The following is a 15,522-nucleotide window of genomic DNA, read 5'->3' as shown; positions in this document are numbered from 1 at the left end:
ATACAGGAGCAAGAGAAGGAATACGACTTGAAGGGAAAGTAATAAGAATTTATATAGTGTCTACTACATGCCAGACACTGTGCTAAGCACCTTTTACAAATATCACCTCATTTCATCTTCACAACCCTATGAGATAGTGCTATTATTATCCCCATTTTGCAGTTGAGGAAACTGAGTCAAACAGAAGTTAAGTGACTTGGCCAGGGTTATTCAGCTACTAAGTGTTTGAGGCCAGATTTGAATTCAGGTCTTCCTGACACCTGGCCAAGTGTTCTAGTCACTGCACAATCAATTGCCTAGTTATTTGAGGACAGTAAATCACAAATAGGTAGATACAGAAGTCTAAGAGGTCCAAGAAATCCCTACAGAAATAGGAAGTTCATTATAGGTCTTGATCTAATATTATGCCTCTCCAGGGAATCAATCCTATGCAACTGAATAACAAAAATAATAAAATACTTGAACTTTAACCCACCAAGACATATACAAGACCAATACAAAGACAATTTTTAAATAATTTTGACAGAAATAAAAGAACTGAAGAATTAGAAGGACATTCCCTATTTCATTCCCATTTAAAAATTAGAAAACATAAAAATATATTTATCTCAACTATGGAGTAAAAAAATTTAACAAATAATAATAGCTAGCATTTATATAGAGCTTTAAAGTTTTCAAGGCATTTTACATATATTATCTCAATTGATCTTCACTACAATGCTATGAGGCAGGGAGCAAATTTTGGGTTTGATTATATAAAAATAAAAAGTACATAACATCCTATGACCAGACAAGTCCCTTGGAAATGGCCTCAAGGAATGCTATAACTATCACTATCCTCTCCCCCCTCCACCAAAAATCCCCACCCTGAAGCTAAAGAATGTTTATAATATCAAGAGAGAGAAGTTATCTAAGATCAAACAGTAAAGTCCTTGAGACTGGGGGCTATTTCATTTTTGCCTTTGTACCCCTAGCACCTAGGCCAGTGCCTAACACATAGAAGATATTTTTCAAATGTTTGTTGATTTAGTGATTGATCTAATCCAATCATCTCATTTCACAGACAAGGAAAATGAGCCCCAAAGAGATTAACTGACTTGCCCCAGAACATACAGCTAGCAAGTGGCAGAGCCAGCTTCAAACTCAGATCTTGGCACTCCAAAACCAATATGACTTTCACTAAAATGTACATTCTCCCACACCATACAACTTCTCTTCATTCATGTTTTTGTTTTCTAATATTTTTTCAATTATAAGGATAGTAACCATTCCAATAAATACAAATTGTCATTGGTCAATACTTCCACCATATGGATCAACACTTGAATGGGACCCCAAGAACTGAGACAGGTAGATGGCATTGCTCAAAGAGTATTTCCTGGAATTGGAGAAGATTGGAAGAAAGAGTATAAGAGTAGATAAGTCCTTAGGCAACGAAAATGAACAATAAAAGAAGGTTATGACAGATTTACAAAAGATAGGTTTATAGAATCAGAATCAAGTAACTTAAAGGTTCAGAATAGAGAATGGAGTCTTAATGAATTCAAGAAAAATTAGAAGTGCCTATCGTAAGGTTGAAGACTGTTTTATGGGTAAAGGAACTTAGATACTCAATTTCCTTAATGTCCATAAAGGCAGCCTTAAGCCTAATAAGAAGGTATCTAGCCTCTATAAATCTAGTACTTAATGCCCCACCATTGATTATGACCAGTACTGACAGCATTTTCCTATCAGAGCACAAATTAACCCAAAGGACAAAAATTGGGCATTTTGAGGTTTTAATCCACCTCTTAACATGGTAGGGTAAGGTATTTCCCAAGGTCTTGGAGTCTGGAGGCTACACAAATCAGGATCTGACAATAGGACGGGGTACTAGCTCAGTAGGACTAGCTTTCACCCTCTAACAGTATCCTGTGGATGCCTCTATCAGGAAATCAGAATCACAAATCCTTAGAAAGTTGCTTCTTCTCAGGTGTACTTTCCCCAACCCCCACCATTGTTCCTTTCACAGGTAGAGTTACTCAACTGATATGCTATCTGAATGCAGAGTGTGATGACATCATCCAGCACTAGACATGCTTTGTCACGTGTGGCCATATTGAATAACTATAAGAAAAGAAAATGCGTGGTTAGAATCTGCAGTATATCTGAGAACCATTTCAATCACATAGAGATTTCCTTACTCAAAAGAGCTATCAGTGAAAAAGATCCCCATCCAGGTAGGTTCCTGGTTGTGAAAAATGGATAAGTCTACTAAATAGCTATTCTATGAACATACTAAGGATAAGGTTCACCCAACTTTATTCATAAGAACATGCTAAGAAGCAGGTGCAAGGAACTGAGCAACTTCACTAATTCAGGCAATGATATGGGTGTAGAAGCTGAGGCAGAGGAAGAGTAAATGATTAGCATATCCATGAGCCACACAAACCACAGGGTGTGACTGCAGAAGTAACTGTTAACTTGAAGGATTCATAATAATCCTAATCAAAGCACAGGGAGCCAGCCCTAGGATAATGCTAGGACAGCATTTAAACAACCAAACAACCCAGGAAAGGCTAGGTAGTATTACATATTATTTTATAGTTGGATGAAAGAAGAGAAACCAGGAAAACAGAAGACTTGATGGAGACCAAATAGTTATCTTCAAGTTTTTAAAAGGCTACCTTACAGAAGAAGAATAGAGTAGTTCCATTTGGCCCCAGAGGACAGATCTAAAAGCAATGGAAGGAAATTTCAAAGAGACAAATTTCAGCTTCCTATAAGGAAAAAATTCCTAACAGTTAAGGCTACCCCAAAGTGAAATGGATTACCCAATATGTAGCATGTTCCTCCCTCACTGGACGCCTTTAAGCAAGGACTGGATGACCACTTTTTGGTTGTAGAAGGGACTCTTGTTTCTATTGAATGACCTTTATAATTTTAGCATTCTGTGATGGTATTACAGAAAAGCATATGAAGATAGTACATCTTTGCTAAATTGTGAATTTAGGACCATGTCCTAAACACTGCATTTATCCAATCAATCAACACCCATTTATTGATCATCTATTATGTGCTAGGGGCACTTGGTATACAATAATGAAAAGGAAACTATCACTGCCCTCAAGAGTTTACATTCTTTAGGAAGAAACCTGTAAAACATATATACATATAAGTGTATACCAAATAAGTATATACTAAATATATACAAAATAAGTGCAAGTTAGTTTTGGGAAGAGGCACTAGCAATTGGAGGGGTAGGGAAAAACAGAAAAGGCCTTAGGAAGATGGTGATATTTGAGTTGAGACTTGAAAGAAGCTAGAGATACCACAATTTCTTCAGCCATTCACCAAAGGTCATATACTTTATTCCCAGGTCTTTGCTAATTTTAATTTTCTTAATTCTTATTGATTTGTTTTTATACCATCTTCATTTCCCAGTATATCTCTCTTCCCATCTCTATTTAGAGAACCATCCCTTATAGCAAAGAAGAAAAAAATGCAATTTACAAAATTAACCCACACATCAACCAAATTCAACATTATATGCAGTGTCTGAGACCCATAGTTTCCGGTCTCTACAAACAAAGCAAAGAGTTTCTTTTTCATATCTCCTCTTTAGGGTCAGGCTTGGTCATTATAGCTGCAATGTTCAGTTTCTATTTTTTTGTTGTTGTTGTTCTTTCCAATCACATTGCTGAAGTCATTGTTATGTTATTTCCTTTTTTCTGTTTACCTCACTTTGCTTCCACTTGGATAAGTCTTCAACTGACCTACCCATCATATCATGCTTCTTTGTATTCTTCATACCCTTTATTTTTTATGGCTCAGTAATATTCGATTATATTCATGTACCACAATCTGTTCAGCTATTCCCCAAGGGTTATCTCCTTTGTTCCCAAATATTTACTACTACAATTTTAGAACATATGGAACCTCACTTTCTATATCTGACCTCCTTGAGGTGTTGCCTGAGATTTCTGGTTCAAAGAATATAAACATTTTAGTTACTTTCTTAAAACATTTCCTAATAGTTTTCCACAATAGTTGGACCAATTCATAGTTCCATCAATCATGGATTAGTGTGCCAGACAGAAAATACAGATTCTCAGAAGCAGAGGTAAGGAGGAAGTGCATTCTAGGCATGGAAGAAAGCCTGTACAAAGGCACAGAGATAGAGTGTCAAGTGTGAGGAACACCAAGAAACCCAATATGGCTGGACATAGAGTTCAGGAAGATAGGATGGGGCCAGGATGTGAAAAGCTATAAATGTCAAGCAGAAGAATCTGTACCGATTCCAGAGTCAACAAGAAACCACAGGGGCTTAGTGAGCAGGGACTGACAGTCAGATCTATACCCCAAGAATATTATTTTGGTAGCTATATGGAAGTTAGAGTAGACAAGAAAGAGACTTGAAGTAATTAATTAGGAGAATTCCACAAATATAGGCCACACCACTGGTAAGAAAAAAGTATATATAGGTAGACTACAAAAATAATAACAAGGCTGATGTCAGAGAATGACAGATTTAAAAGTGAAAGGGACATCAAAAGTCATCTGGTCCAACTCACTCATTTTAAAGAAGGGGAAACTGAAGCCTAGATTAAGTGACTTGCCCAAGTTTATACAGATAGAAAGTAGCAGAGCTAGGATCTCTGTCAAGTAAAAGGGAAAAGTATGACCTACATACAGTCCCCAAACAATCTCATTATATTATGCCTAGAATCTAGCAATGCTTTGTACTAGTCAGCACTTTAAAAAGGGTTAAAGTAGGCATTGTAATATTTGAATTGAATTAAATTAACATGACACCACAGAACACTTTTTTAAACATTAAGGCTTACCTCAGTTTTTTTTTTCTTTTCCAGGACTAAGAAACATTTTTCACTCACTTTAAATCTTTTTTTAGAATTAGAAACCTAATTCTTGGGAATTTCTAGCCTTGTCAACATGACAACACCTTAGACCAAGCAGGGGTTTGCTGGAGTCATTTCAAACAGGCTCTCCAGCTCATTGTTAGTGGAAGCATTTACAACTTGGAAATCGACAAATACAAATCAAGGCTTGAATTATTGCACTGTTGATTATCTAGACTTAAAAAAGTGATGGAAAAGTGTTAATAATGCAGATTGAACTTAATTGTCTCTGCTTACATTTTTTTCTAGTGGTCCAGTTGTTAAATATTTACTGGCACTCCTGTACCCAGCCCTCCTGACAAGACGGACAGCTTTTCTCCTATTACCCCCTTAACTGAATAACCCGTAGCCTGGACTCCTTCTGTTATTAGCCAGGACTCTGCTCTAACTAGTATTTCTGATAGAAAATTACCTTCCTAATCAAAGGTCAGTCCTAAAATCACCTTCCCCTTTACTGAAATCCATTATTACTTCTATCATGTTGCTTTCTTCCCAAAAACAGGAAAGAGAGAAGAACAAATACACATGGTGGTTAACGTTACTCTCATTTTTTAACTCTGGTCACTCTGTCTTTTTTAGGGCTCTCTTAACAATTAAATTATTCTTTCTCTGCAAGTGTGTTCAGAATAGCTAAAGATTGTCCTTTCACAGAATAGCCTATCAAAATACCTGCAGATTATTGTGCATAGTATTTGTTATACTAGTCTAACCCTTGCCATATTTTTTTCCAACCTATTTCAGGCTTTTTCAACAAATGAACTCTTCCCCCACTCCCAACATCTTAAACAGATTTGAAGAAATAGTGCTTAACAGTTATTTTTAGTGTCCTCAATATCTACCATCATCCCACTTGGTTTAATATTAAACAAGAAGACAAGAAGAATATATATTGCTGTATATCACTTTTCTACACTGTCTCTTTTCCTAAGAGTTTTTCTCTCCAAATACTAACTAGGTCTGACCCAGCACCTTATATCATTCGAAGAACCCAACAGGTACTTAATAGCTAGATAATAGCTAACATTTATTTACTACTTACTATGTGCCAGGTACTGTGCTAAGGACTTTACAATCATTATCTCATTTGATCCTCACAACATCCTTGGAAGGTAAGTACTATTATTTTCCTCACTTTACGTAAGAGGGAACTGAGGAAAATAAAGATTAAGTGACTTGCCCAGGGTCACACAGATATTTAATAGTGGTATTTTACCTAGAAAATGAAAGTGTTGGACTAAAGGAATGCTAAAGTCCTGTCCAGCTCTAAATCTAAGACCTTTCTTCAGAACTGGTATTAAAGAAAGAAGAGGTAATTTGTGATTTCAGATACAGAGATAAAGGTTCCTCTGAGTGATTTAGTCCCCACTCCACCACACTCTACCCACCATACCTGTCCCCCAGCCTGGAGGGGAAAAAAAATGCTCTACCTGCTGCCTTAGACTGACCTTCAAAATCAACTGTGACACTTGCTCCTGATTAAAATGCAGATACCACTCAAAGAGAATAATACTTTAAGGTGTCGTCAATTATTCATACGTTAGTGTGGATTAAGGATCTGAGAACTCTTGATACCAGAAGTGGGAAAGAAAAAGTATAAGGCTACCTGGAAGATGAAGGGAACAGAAAGTAAAAGGAACCATTGGAAATGGAGAGCATGCAGAACAAATGTCCCCATCCTCTAATTTATATTTCAACAATTTTGTCTTGTGCTAACCCTGCCTTGCTTAGTCAATCTGAAAACATTTCAGTTCCAAGCGAAAAAAAATTATCTGGATAATAAGTAAAGCAACTGTCCAAAGGGGAAAAAATTAAAAACAGAAAGTTCTGCATGCTTATCCCCATTTCCTTTATGAGAGATAATTTTCGCCCATAATAATATTTTGGAAAGATGGGCCTACTTGCGCATTTCTATGTTTGATCTTGTCCCCACAGCAAGGCAAGAATATGTGTGTAAAATCTCTTTTAAGTAGTCTGGAGAAAAGGAAAACACATACAATCAATCAATCAATCTCTCTCTCTCTTTTTCTTTCTCTCTCTCCCTCTCTCTCTTTCTCTCTGTTGGCAAATTAGTCTTCATTTCATTTTCTTTTTACCATAATAACAATGGCTCTTTTTATTTCAAAAACATTGCTGCTCAATAAAGAGTATAATGCTTCCTATTTCTGAATCTTCATTATCTTACAGTAACTTATTAGTGAAAATTTTACTTTCACCTGACTACATCCAAAGAAACACTCATCACAGAATCACATAATTTTGGAGTCCAAAGGGACCACACAAGTCATCTAGTCCAAAAGCACCAACTAATTTCCCCTCTCTCACCATTTTATTGATGGGCAACCTGAAGCAGGATATCAGAAGATTTTTTTCCAGATAAGCTCCAAATGGATAAATGATCAAGATATGAAAGATCACATCATAAAAAAAATCAGAGGAATAAGAAAGAAATTACCCATCAGATTTATGGATGAGGGAAAAGTTCATGACCATACAAGGGATTGAGAGGATGACAAAAGGTAAAATGAACAATTTTGATTACATAAAATTAAAAAGCTATGACAAAAAAAAATCCAATGCAGCTAAGATTAGAAGGGAAATAGTTAACTGGGGAAAATCTTTGTAGTGAGTTTCTCTGATAAAGGTCTCATTTCCAAGATATGTAAAGAATTGGTTCAAATTTATAAGAATAAGAGCCATTTGGCAACTGATAAATGGTCAAAGGATATGAACAGGTAGTTGTCAAGCGAAGAAATCCAAGTTTTCCATGTCAGTATGAAAAAAGTGTCCCAAATCACTAATTAGAAAAGAATTTGCAAATTAAAGCAACTCTATACCTCACACTCATCAAGTTGGTAAAATTGACAAAAACCAAAAGGAAAATGACAAATGTTGGAGGAAATACTGGCATACTGGCACATGTTGGTGAAACTATAAATTGGTCTAGTTATTCTGAAAATCATGGAACCATACCCAAAGAGTTACTAATTCTGCATACCCTTTGATCCATATATACCACTGTTAGACTTATACTCCAAAGAGATCAATGAAAGAGGAAAAGGTCCTATTACATACAAAGGTACATGCTCTTATTTTATTAGCAAAGAATTGGAAAATAAGAGGGTATGTGTCCATTGGGAAAGTATATAAGTGTAATGGAATACTATTGTTCTATAAGAAATTATTAAAGAAACAATTTCAGAGAAACCGGGTAAGATGTGTATGAATTAATAATGAAATGAAAAGAACTAGGAGAAATAATTTATACTATAGCATCAACAATGTAAAAATGAACAATTTTGAGAGACTAAAGAACTATGATCAACACAATGATCAACTATGATTTGAAAGAACCAATGATGAAAAATTCTACGCATCGCCTGACAGAGAGGTATTGGACTAATATGCAGATTAAGATACACATTTTTGGACATAGCCAAAAATGGAAATTTTATTTGCTTGGCTGTATTTGTTACAGGATTTTGTTATTCCTTTTTTCTCAAGGATAGGAGAAAGGCGTTGAGGAGATAAGAAGAAAAAATAAATAAATGTTTGACTATTAAAAAAAGAAATGGCATTTTTAAAAGAGGATATATATTCCCTTGCCTGTGCAATACAAACATGAATGTATATAACATAGCACAAAATACTGAATTTCACCCAACAAAAAACCAGTCTTGCCTCACCGAAGCATTCCTCAAGATCAACAAGTACCTTAGTTTGCTTGAATAAACAGAACAATTTCATATGTCATGATCCTCTTGTAAAAAAAAAAAAACCACTTGATTTCAAAGGATACAGAATGCTATTGTAGTCAAAAAGAAAATCAAATAAAAAAATATTTAATTGGCCTTAGTTTTTGAGAATTCAAAGCTGAGAAAATTATTAATGGGAAGTTACTAACTGGTATATACAAGGGTAACATTGAAAGGTTAAAGCTTTCAATTCAATATTAATAGCCCACCAACTTCATTTAGCACTGGATATTCTTTCCAAGATATGGGACATTCAGGGAGGACTACCACCTCTGTTGTGAGGGATTGCTGAACCCTTTTCCAGGCTCATCTGGTACTCAGCTGTCACCTGTGACTCAAAGAAGCTGTAGCATGCACAGCAGCCACACCTTGGTAAAATTGCCTTGGCAGATGGGCTAAAGTAGGTTGAGGGTAACTGGTAGGCCTCAACGGATAGATAAGTTGGGGGAAGGAGGGGGTCCCACCTAAGCATGTGAAGATTCCCCCAGTAGAATGGGTAGATGAGAACAATGTTCCAACAGCCATGAAGGTAGCTGAAGCAGGTGCTGTGGAGCGCTTATAACTTGGGCAGATATCAAAGATGCCAGACATCTAGACTTTTGTCATGACACTGGACTTCAATGACTCTGGAAGAGAGTGAGGCTGACAACTTTGTACAACTCTGTCTCACTTAAATCCAATTCATGCATGAGCCAAGACATAACCCTTTGATGTCATTTATCTTCTTCAAAACAAAGGACAAGCAACTTCTCCAACCTTCAGTTTGAAAGGTATGAAGAAATCACTATTAAGTATGGTTAAAAATTGCTATGTTTAGGTGTTTTGATCAGGAATAAAAGACTTGGTACCTTTTAGAACTATCCCTGGAAAGAAGCTGCAAAAGATTAGTAAGGGCCAAGTAATAAAATTGAGATAAGATCCTAGATTGAATAAACACTAATAAGGTCTCTCACCAGAAGGGAAAGTTAGAGAAAGGGTTACTCCTTTAAAAGGAAGGTGTTAATAAATCAATTAAAGGCATGATAAGTAAATAGGAACAAGACTGAACAAACTAGGTGCAACTGAGAAGTCCAGAGGCAGCCAAACTCTGATGACATAAAGTTCAATGAAAAGAGCACTTATACATAGGTGGTATTTTGAACTTGGCTCTGACTTGCATATCATGTTCTTAAGAGAAATTAGAATCAAAATACTAGCTGCTAATTTAAGTAAAATTTTTGTAGATAATGAACACAAGAGGATCATGTGCCATGTACCTGCAACTCAGTTAACTACATTTGTGCAAAACCAAATCTCTAAATTTTGAATACTTCAACTGATCTGTGACCTCATCAATAAAGATATTACCTCCAATGATGGTAAATCATGCCCCCCCTCTTATCCTATGCAACTATTTTCTTTATGTTTACCCAAAATGCTGGAAGCCTTCCTGTAGTTCTCTTAACACTTTGTGGGGTATCAATCCAGAGCACTGTGGTTCATTAATTATCCCTTACTCTCAATCATTTCACATCATAAATTTCTCTAATGACACCTTTTCCATTCTCTGAACCCTCAAACCATCATATAAGCTGTGAACAGTAAATACTGTACATGCTCAAAGGTATTTGTGTTGTTTTGGTGTGTTGGAGAGGGCACTGAAGAACTGAGAGTTAGTAGACATGGGCTCTTCTAGTCATGATTCTACTGTTTAACTTCCCTAGGACTTAATTTCCTTACCTTTACCTTGTAAAATCAGAAGACTGAGCTAGATGATTTCTAAAGTCCTTCCACATTTTGTGTCTATGACTTGGTGCAACTACTAACAAGGTACAGTGCCTAAGAAAAATTATTTGCAGTGATCTTATCAACTCCCATTGAGTCAATAGTCATCTCTATGCAGATGATTCCCAATTTTACATATACAGCCCTCATCTCTCCTCTAAGGTCCAGTCCCACATCTCCATCTACCTACTGGAGATTTTTATTCCAATGTCCCCCAGGCATCTCAATCTCAACATGTCCAAAACAGAGCTGATTATCTTTCCTCTTAACTTCCCTAATTCTGTCAAGGACACCACCATTCTTCCATTCACCCAGGTTCCCAACCTAGGAGTCATCCTCAACTCTTCATTCTCCTCTCTTTTTCCCCTCCCTCCCCCCATTCCAATCAATTGTCAGTTCTTGTTCTCCCTCTTCAGTTCTGCCTCTAGGAACTCTCCCACTTCCTTTCAAGACTCAACTCAACTGCTCCCTCCTTCAAGTGGCCCCTCCTAATTCCCCCAGTGATGAGTTTGTTAATTTCTTCCAACCCCAACATTTTGCATCTATGTTGCATTTACTTATCTATAAGTATGGCTGTAACTTCATACCCAGTAAATGTAATTCCTTGAAGTAATTCATTTTTGTATTTATATTTCCCCCACCTGGCACCTAGTAGACATATATTAAATGCAGGCTAAGTTGACATCTAAAGCTCCTTTATCAGTAGGAATCAGGAGTAGCAGTACACACATAACAGAAAATTTTCACTCCCTGTGTAGGCAGTATATTTTAAATGTCTAAAATTTATAAAACATGTTTAGAACAGTTAACAAAAATATGCTGCCAGCATCTCCTCCCAAAGTAAATTTCATGAAAACTTCAAAATATGCAATTTAATAGCACTAAAGCACAGACAGTAGTGTTTACTATCATTGTTTTTGCCTTTCTTTGTATCCCAAGATCTATTGTTTTTTGCCTTTCTTTGTATTCCTAATGCTTAGCACAGCAGCTGAGCATATAGTATGTGCTTACTTAAATAAACGCTCACCAACTGGGGAACTACTCTGATCTTTTGAACTCTATCAGTATTAATCTAGAGCACACTATACTCTAAAGGCCAATTCCACCTATGGGTACTAAGAATTGTCTCAGAACTCATAAAAGGTCAAGTTTTAATTTGGCAGACAAAGTAACCCAACAGGCAGTGCAACCCAAAGCAACTCAACAGCAACAGGCAACAGCCTAGAACTTGAGACCCTAAACCCAACTAAGAAACAGAACAGGTAGAAGAATACCAATCTTCACAATCCACAAACAGTAAAAAACATATAACTTTTCTATCATAAATGTCATGATAAAACTGAAAGGTCACAGGTCTTTAAGTAAAAGTGCCTATGTCCTCCAACAACATGAAACTAGCACATCACATGCTGGAAGGAAAGACCAGATCATTCTAATAATCTAAAGAAACGAACTCCTTTGATACAGCTTAAAAATAATCACTTGAAAGCATCATGATGCAGACAGGAAAACAGTGTATCCCATAGTAGTAGCCACTGTTTTGAAACGTTCACACTGAGGAGCTGACACGGTTGGAATGACCCTGCATGTGGAAAGTCCATATGTCCTCCTTAATCTGGAGTGGTGGATTCTGCACTGCTCACCCTAAATAAAAGGTAGCCAACTGAGCAGCTAATGAAATCCTAGCTCTTGTTTCTTACCAACCTTCTAGGTATTGAATTTGAGGTCTTCCAAGACAACCCAAAACTGCACTCAGCTATTCATTTGACCCTTGTGCTTTTCTCCCACAAACAGGTCGTTTAAGCTCCAAATGTCCAGACAAAGAAGTAAAGGAGCAAAGAAGATCAGCAAGCTAAAACTAAGTTATGAATTATAAAGCTCACTGCCACTTTATTGTTCACCTTTAAATATGTTTCTTGTCTCCCCAAAGGGACTACTGCCCTTCAAGAGCCCTTTACAATGCCTACCTAGCACTGTGTATCCTATACCTACAGTAGGCACTCAATAAATATTTGTTAATGATCATGCCAGAGGGCCTAATTCCAAGGCCACACTAAGGAACTTAAGAATGAGACATATACCTGATCTCAAACCCCACAGCTATTTTCCTTTTAGGGGCTCAGAACTCTGGGTCGCTTTAACTGCAGGTCTCTTGTTTTCTCCCAAGACTCGATGACCGATAACCATTTCCCTCTGCCAGGGCCTGCCTCCTTCACCTGCCCTCTGCCAGGACCTGCCCCATTCAACCCTTCAGCACTCCCTGCAGATTGTCTTCTTTCGAAGCTGCTTCCTCCAGGCAACAGCAGCCCGGCTCATCACCGCTCTCGGACCGAATGCGCCATGGAGTCCCCGGCGCCTTCGCGTTCTCGGGTGGCAAAGAGCAGCAGCAAACCTGGCACGGGGCGAGCCGGAGAGAGAGAGGGTGGGAAAGGAGGGGACCCTCCCCTTTCCCGAAGCTGAGCATATATTGCAGTTTGCCCTCGGATCGCTCCCCCTCCAGCCTCATAGTCAGCTCCGGTCAGCGACTCGGCAGGGGCACCGGGCACCCGAGGTCCTGCCTTTCTGGCATGGCACACCGCCGTTAGCACCGGCCCGGTCCCGGCCCCGCACGCTCTCCCGGGGCACTCCGGGCACCCCTCCCCCTCGGGCCCCGTGCAGACCCGGGGTCCCCCGCACTAACAGCAGCCCCTCTCCCGTGCGGCGCTGAGCCCGCCCGCTGGGGGCCGGTTCAGGCGGGCTCCGGGGTCCGCTAGCTCCCTGACTGGAGCTCGCGCCCGCAGGCACCCCAGCAGGCTGCCAGGCTACCGGGCTGTCTTCCCTCGGGGGCGCAGTAGGCTGCCCTCACCCCACTCTCTCGGCCTCCTCCTCCGCCGCCGCCCCCCAGCAGTACTCACTTCCCGGGGTTGGGGGGTGGGGAGCGCTCTCCGGCGGCGGCGGCAACGGGAGCCTCCTCCTCCTCCTCCTCTTCTTCCTCCTCCTCCGTCCGCTGCCCGCGGCGGCGGCAGCAGCAGCGCCCGCTCAGGCCCCGGAGCCGCCCCCGCGCCTGAACGTGAGCAGCCGCCCGGCTCGCGCCGCTTTCCCTAGCCCAGAGCGCGCACCCGAGCTGGAGGGGAGAGGGAAGGGGGGAAGGGTGTTGGGGGGATGGAAGCGCGCAGCAGGGAGGGAGGGGGTGACGACGGCGCGCACGGCTCACCGCCTCGCCCGCGCGAGAACAGGCACGGGGCGGGGGCGGGGCCTCACGCGCGTGCCTTGACAACGGTTCGTACGAGCCCTTCCCCCCTCAGTCCCTGCGGAGCTCGGCTGGCGGCGGGACGTCCTGGGGGTCAGGGCTCTGAGGCGCCCCAGAGAAGTTTTTCCTCAGGAGATTCTCTAGGCCCTTAGGACAAAAAAAAATGCCACCTGGAAGCGGGGCATCTTGGGGATACCAGCCCCTTGCTAGTGGGAGCTCGAGAGTGCCTGCCCCAAAGGTGGGAAGGAGAATTTCTCCCCTTGAAGAGGCTTTTTTCTACCTGTACTTGTCGAGGCGGAGGCGGAGAGGACTTGTGGATGGAGCCAAAGATTTGCGTTTCCTGTGCCCTGCGCCAGTCACTTAACCCGGTGACCCTCAGCTTCCTTATCTGTGAAGGAGGACTAATTACCCACCTCACTAGTGGGTAGTGAGGAGCTCGTGAGATAATGTATTTTCTGAAGCCAACGTGCTATTATATAAATGTCATTACTGTTGAAAGGGTAGTACATCTCTGTGCCTGAGGTCACTTTTATCTTCACGTGAACTAGAAGATGTGACTTTTTCGGATAATTGAAGCTTAATTCCTTTAAAACTCACTAAGTGGTGGTTTTAAAATATACATATTATTTATGTTATATTATAATCATATAAATGAGACAATGTGGCCCAGCCTTCAAGCCTTGGGAGACCTGCATTCAAGTGGATTTATGACCTAAGGCGAGTCACTTAATCTCTTAGTGTACTAGGCAACTCTCTTAAAAGAGATTGTAAATTGCAGAGAAGATACTGAATTGAATCGATAGGAGTTTTCTCACCCGGGGAGTTCCCTTATATCTGTGAAATCACAGGTCTAGTCTGAACACCTATATACTTTTATATCCACGAAACTTCCCTCACCTTTATGCTCCAGCTAGAGCATGCCCCCTTTTAGACTATGAATAAAACCGAGCTGAACTCCCCTGACCACTTTTAGTGAGTTGCTTATGCTCTGGTTCAGCATGGGGGAAATCTGGGTTCAAGGATCATGTGACAATACTTTGGTTCCAATGGTGGCAGCAAGGGAAAAGGTATGCTTCGAAAGAGAATTGGCCACTGAGCCAGAAAGAGCCATCCCCTCAATAATCCTTAAAAAGAGTGACTGCCCTCTAGAGCACTGCTTTTCCAGTTAGCCAAGAATGGCATATTCTGTGAGGCTTTCTCTTCTCATAAGAGATAGAGGGGTACATTCCTCCCCCAACTTATCCGAATCTCTTCTCTCATTGAAGCTACAGCATGTTTGTCTAAGGGTCCTTGGGTGGGAATCTCAAGGCCTTGGCTGCCTCTTGCTTTTTGTTTCCTTCCCTTAGAGTAAGTGACCAAATAGTAATCCTGAAATGGACATCTCTAGGCTTGGAGTCATCCTCAGGAGTCTGACAGGTCAAGAGATCTTGGATCTCGTAGTTGAAGCTGATGAGAAGCAGCAGTTTTCTGTAATTACTCCTTTCTCAGAGAAGGTGACCACCAACAAGAGGAAAAACTCAAGCCCTGGCTTGTTTTGCTAGAGAACTGTACCTTTAAGAAATTCTTCAAAGAGGATGGAGCCAAGGTGAAGATTAAATGACTGTTTAGCAGTTCCACAAAATGTTTCATGTTTTAATTTTTTAAGTGTCAACCTCCTGAGAGAGTAGAGTGGGAGTTATGAGTTACTGTATCATATTTTAATGAGTTACTGTAACATTTTAAATCTTTGACATTTATGAGTTTTGTATTTTGAGCATTTCTTTTGTGGAAAGGAAATAAATGACTGTCCTCTAACTAAGCTACATTGTACATTTAGTAACTGTCTGATCCCTTTTGGGGAGATGGTACACATAAGCCAAGCCTAAGCTTTAACTGATTT

General features: G+C 39.9%; 1 protein-coding gene across 5 annotated transcripts in view; it reads right to left on the bottom strand.

Moving 5' to 3' along the window:
• The window catches only part of DTNB (dystrobrevin beta), a 344,903-nt gene extending 331,497 nt beyond the window's left edge, over window positions 1-13,406 (bottom strand). For 3 of the 5 annotated variants that reach the window (XM_027850434.1, XM_027850438.1, XM_027850437.1), the window contains exon 1: window positions 2,027-2,106. The gene's annotated coding sequence lies outside the window, so the exon portion shown is untranslated. Of the gene's footprint in view, window positions 1-2,026; window positions 2,107-13,308 lie in introns of those variants that run through there. The other 2 variants (XM_027850435.1, XM_027850436.1) reach the window with 1 other exon arrangement.
• Between the last annotated feature and the right edge of the window lie 2,116 nt (window positions 13,407-15,522).

Source organism: Vombatus ursinus, unplaced genomic scaffold, assembly GCF_900497805.2.
Source record: "Vombatus ursinus unplaced genomic scaffold, bare-nosed wombat genome assembly UNPS02009062.1, whole genome shotgun sequence".
In the NCBI taxonomy this organism is placed as follows: domain Eukaryota; kingdom Metazoa; phylum Chordata; class Mammalia; order Diprotodontia; family Vombatidae; genus Vombatus; species Vombatus ursinus.
Note: the sequence above shows the minus strand (reverse complement) of the source record. Positions and strands in the feature narration are given on the sequence as shown.